This window comes from Stigmatopora argus, chromosome 12 (genome assembly GCF_051989625.1).
Source record: "Stigmatopora argus isolate UIUO_Sarg chromosome 12, RoL_Sarg_1.0, whole genome shotgun sequence".
NCBI classification, from domain to species: Eukaryota; Metazoa; Chordata; class Actinopteri; order Syngnathiformes; family Syngnathidae; genus Stigmatopora; species Stigmatopora argus.
In genome coordinates, this window is record NC_135398.1 from 11438715 (window position 1) to 11443829 (window position 5115).

Here is a 5115-nt window from a genome sequence, read left to right on the forward strand (position 1 = left end):
TAAATAGAGAATGGTGTCTTAACTTTTTTACAAAATTATATTATATTTTTATATGAACGGCCATTTTCTTTCATGTTATTAGTAGAATAAAATTGCTTAGATTCGCAAAAAAATACCAGTGTCAAATTCAAAGATATGTTTGAAATGTGTCTTTAGAAAACGCATGTTTTTCCCGTAATTCTGCCCCAGAATTAAGCTGTTCCAAAAACATCATCATGTTCTATTGCTCAAAACTAAAGAACAAAAATTAGAAGAAATATTTTTTTTTTCTGATCAAAATCCCCACCTGGTGCCCATAGTTGGCTGGGTTAGGCTCCAGCACCCCCTTTGTGACTCTAGTGAGGATAAGCGGTTCGGTAAATGAATGCATAAATTTCTTTTCCCGATGTTTTTCTCCTTAGGTTGTCTAAGAAAGAGAATCAAACCCCAAGGAGACTTCTATAAATACAAAGAACTAAAATCCAAAACCGCCATGACAACCTGTCACCGCAAGATGGAAACAAAAACTAGATTTGCATCCAGAGCTCAACGATGCTGTGAATTACACGGTGGGTCTTATCCGAGAGGTACAATTTTAATCACGAGAATGCCAATTTTGTAATTCCAAAATATGTTTCAAGTTAATTTAGCCATAAAGGGTAATTGATAGTGTCAAACTCAAATGCAATGCTGAGCTCAAGCATCAGTAACATTAAGTGTTAGAGTTAGACTCAACCCATAAGAAAAGATCATTAGTTTCTACTAAATAGCACAATGGCCTCACAGCTCTTGGGTCCTGGGTTCAAATCCAGGTCGGTCCACCTGTGTGGAGTTTGCATCTCCGGGTACTCCGGTTTCCTCCGACCTTCCAAAGAGGAAGTTTTCATCTCTCATCTCATTTTCTGAACCGCTTTATCCTCATTAGGGTCGCGGGGGGTGCTGGAGCCTATCCCAGCGGCGGGGGACACCCTGAATTGGTGGCCAGGCGATTGCAGGGCACAAGGAGACGGACAACCATGCACACTCACACCCATACCTAGTGGCAATTTAGAGTGTCCAATCAGCCTACGATGCATGTGTTTGGAATGTGGGGGGAAACCGGAGTACCCGGAGGAAACCCACGCAGCCCCAGGGAGAACATGCAAACTCTACACAGGTGGACCGACCTGGATTTTGAAACCAGGACCCTAGAGCTGTGAGGCTGACGCGCTAACCACTTGCGTCACCGGGCCGCCCAGAGGAAGTTCTAATAAAGATATTACTGGATACATATAGATTTTTTTAAATCTTGGATACAGGTTGGTAACATTGAGGTAGCATGAGGGAATAACATAAATTTGATTTATTTTTTTTTGTACAGGAAAAAGGAAGATTTGTCCAATAATTGTCCTTAGCCAAATCCACGTTCAATTATACTCACGTACTTTTCGTGTTTTCAATCATCGTCCAAACTTTACATTCCAGGATATTTGAAACAGTCTTCATTTGTAAATGAAATTCACTTAAAATTTGAAGTTTTTTTTAATTTACATGTAATAAATCAAGTAAATTATAATTAAATTCAATGTTGCTCCCTGGATCGTCATTTTCCTGAGACCGGTTATACTGATAACAAGAAATTAGGTGTTCATAACGGGATACCTAAAAATTTCTAAAGAACACATGCCTGGAATGAAACACAAAGCATGCCATTTTGGTTTGGACAACCATTTTGTACTCCCTCTAGAAAGGTAGAACAATTGGACACATTGAGATGGCATTTCTATGATGGTAACCGGACACACAAAAAAGTCTTTAAGACCTTTGTTTGAGAGTGCGTCATGTTCCTTTATAGTTTCCATTTTTGATGCATTCCAATGCTCCTGCTCTGCAACGCTGCCAAATACCAGGCAGGTTTTTCTCACAGCGCCACCTGATGTCAGTTTGACGGTCATTCGGAAAATTGGCCCCGAGACCGCTTTCACCACTTTTGGTTGTTGCTGTTTTTCAGCCTCCCGCGGCGGTCCACAACCCACAGGGCCATGGACACCGCTCAGCCACGCATGCCGACATATTAGATTCCATCCTGGGAGACGTGAGTAGCACTCAGTTCCACACGTGATGTAGTATATGTCTAATATGTAACCAGGGGGGAAAAAGCTTCACAGATTGGAGTCAGATGTGTTGTGAAGCATTCCGTCACTGCATTCGATTACGCTCTGCACTTTTTTGAAATTCCTATTAAACTATGACTCTCCTCTCTGGTATACTCCTTTTTTTAATTAAACACGGGCTTTGCTATTATTCAAATAGCCGCAGTTTTACCTCATCTCATCTCATTTCTGAACCGATTTATCCTCTTTAGGGTGGCGGAGGGTGCTGGAGCCTATCCCAGTTGACTCCGGGCCAGAGGTGGGAGACACCCTGAATTGGTGGCCAGCCAATCGCAGGGCACAAGGAGACAGACAACCATGCACACACACCCATACCTAGGGGCAATTTAGAGTGTCCAATCAGCCTACCATGCATGTTTCTGGAATGTGGGAGGAAACCGGAGTACCCGGAGGAAACCCACGCAGGCCCAGGGAGAACATGCAAACTCCACACAGATGGACGTGACCTGGTTTTTAACCCAGGACCCCAGAGCTGTGAGGCTGGCGCGCTAACCACCCACGCCACCGGGCGCAATTAGGTTACAAGTTCCCTTATTGCAATTGGTGTTGACTGCGCCCTGACCCAAAACAGTGGAAACCCAACCCAACGTTGACTAACAGGATGAATGTAGCAACAAACTCGAGTAAGTTGGCCAAGTCATTGTGTGTGTTCATTGCATGATGTCACCCGCATATATATGTGTGTGTCTGCAGGCCTCTTTGGATGGTATTCTGCATTGGGCTTTCCGTAACGTCCCCCAGCCTTTTCAAAACTTTCCTGGATGCTACCAGTGACATGGAATCAAGTGATTTTCAAACACCTACTACAACCAAGTCCGAGGTTCTATGGAAGAAAGTGTGACAAATTAAAATCTGTCATTCATGCATCCATTTTCCGTGCCACTTAGCCACACGTGGGTTTTGTTGTGGGGGGTGCTGGAGTTTATCCCAGACAACTATGGCATCTGGGATCGAAGCCTTCATCTCAGAAGATTGAGACCAACACACTAACCATTTGTCCACCGGGCCACGAAATATTTCAATGCCCAAAAGTAATGGATAATAAATGGTTTCATTATAAATAATAATCCACTTGGAATTAAAAAAAAAACCATCCAGGAAATCTGGAGCTAAAACAAGGCCAAAGGTCAAACAAAAAAAATGTCGTTCATCAGAGAAAACAGACCTTATTTTTTCCATTTCCAAATATACTTTTTTGCATTCAAATTTCTTTTTTTTCCCACTTTCAAACCTTTTGGCCCTGTTATGGCATGGGGAAGACAGCCTGCAAAAACGTCCCCAAATGATGTTGCCTTCAGGAAACATGGGGGTTTTGATTGATTATGGCTCCTCATTCTCCCCACTTTACTAAATTGATAAACATTGAGAAAAAAACTTTGCAAGATGTACCAAACAAAATACATCTATGGCCACCTGATTAGTATACTCCTACACCCAACTTAAATTGGTGTAGAAATGGCCACCTAATAAGTGAGCCCTGACACCATTATCATGGTTAAAACTAAAATTCATCCATCCATCATCTATCCACCTGCATAAAAAACAAGTAAGGCCAAGAAAAATAAATTCTCAGCAAGAGAATGTGGCCCAAGTATGTTCACTAAATCCCTCCGTTTACTGCACTAAAAAGTTTTTCCAGCTGCGTCTAAAACATCTGCGAGCATACGTTTTCAACTCCAAAAATGTAATGCTGCTGTAATACAAGAAAGGATATTAAGTAGGCCGTTGAGATCTGCCTGGAATTTAAGTGAGCGCGTTCAAAACACACATACTGTATCTCAAATCATCTTTTCATAAATTTGTTTGTTCCAGCAGTTATGTGAAGCGTGCAATCGTATTTTGAGTTAAACAAGCATGAAATGTGCGACTTCTGGCCCGCTGATAAGAACATGACATTCTGCTTGTCCTTAAACACATCCTGCATCTAATTTCCAAGAACTTGCACATACACACACACATCCTGCCAGGATATGTCGGTCACAGCTTTGGAATTCTTTTTTAAAAAATCCTCTAAAAATCCCATGTCTTGACCAACTTGACCTGGCTGTTATGTCTGAGAAGGTGAAGCATCATTGCATGTAATCGAAAGAAAAGTTTGTTTGAGGAGGCGCTGTGAACATATTGAATTGAATTTAAAGCTTGACCACAAAGTACACAAATAACAACAAACAAACAGACAAATAAATAATCAATAAATAATCATGAAAAATCGTTCTCATGTTCCGAATCTTATTAACTCACATTGAAATCAATAGAAATCAAATGTTAAATGGGAAATCTGGGTGGGGATGAACTAATTTACTGCCATTCTTGGCATGAAATTCCTTGACGGTCACTCCCAGCCGCTCCCAAAATGGAGTGGGCGTCAATGACAGCCAATGAGAGTATTTATGAAATAACAGTAAAGTCTTTTAAACATTAAAAACTGTTGTTGACCGGTTTCCCTAATTTCAGTGTTGTTATTATGGTACCCGGACATTTCGTCGACGGACACTTCGTCGTCGGATTCGCTCGCTCTCAAAATTATAATCGTGAGAGAGAGTTTTTACTTCTGAAAGCGATTAACCAAATAATCTCCTGCTCTCAAAATTATAATCATGAGAGAGAGAGTTTTTACTTCGGATTGTTTAAAGGAACTTTAACATTAAAATAAAAGGCAATAAATAAAATTATTTTATTGAAAATTATGTGCAATGGCTTGTAGGTACTGTTTGCATAGTCATCCGTGAGAGATGATAATCGAATATCGATATACATCCAATCCAAACATCCCCAACATGCGATCGTTAATTCATTAAACATTTAAGCATGTCACATATACCAGCACACACACACATTTACAAGAATTTTTTTCCTCTAACGACAGTTCTGTGGAGGCTTCTTTTGAGAAAAGAAGTTCCGACCTTAACTCAAAATTTGAGTAAAGGAAAGTCACATTACTGGAAACTTTAAACCCTCTTGGAAACTCAACACTGAGAGACAT

The 5115-nt window shown here is 40.7% G+C and overlaps 1 long non-coding RNA gene across 1 annotated transcript; it reads left to right on the forward strand.

Moving 5' to 3' along the window:
• Nucleotides 1-1929: 1929 nt before the first annotated feature.
• On the forward strand, nt 1930-3382 carry LOC144086270 (uncharacterized). Its single transcript, XR_013304385.1, has 3 exons — nt 1930-2053; nt 2324-2755; nt 2826-3382. It is a non-coding gene; the product is annotated as an uncharacterized LOC144086270 (long non-coding RNA).
• The last annotated feature ends 1733 nt before the right edge of the window (nt 3383-5115 follow it).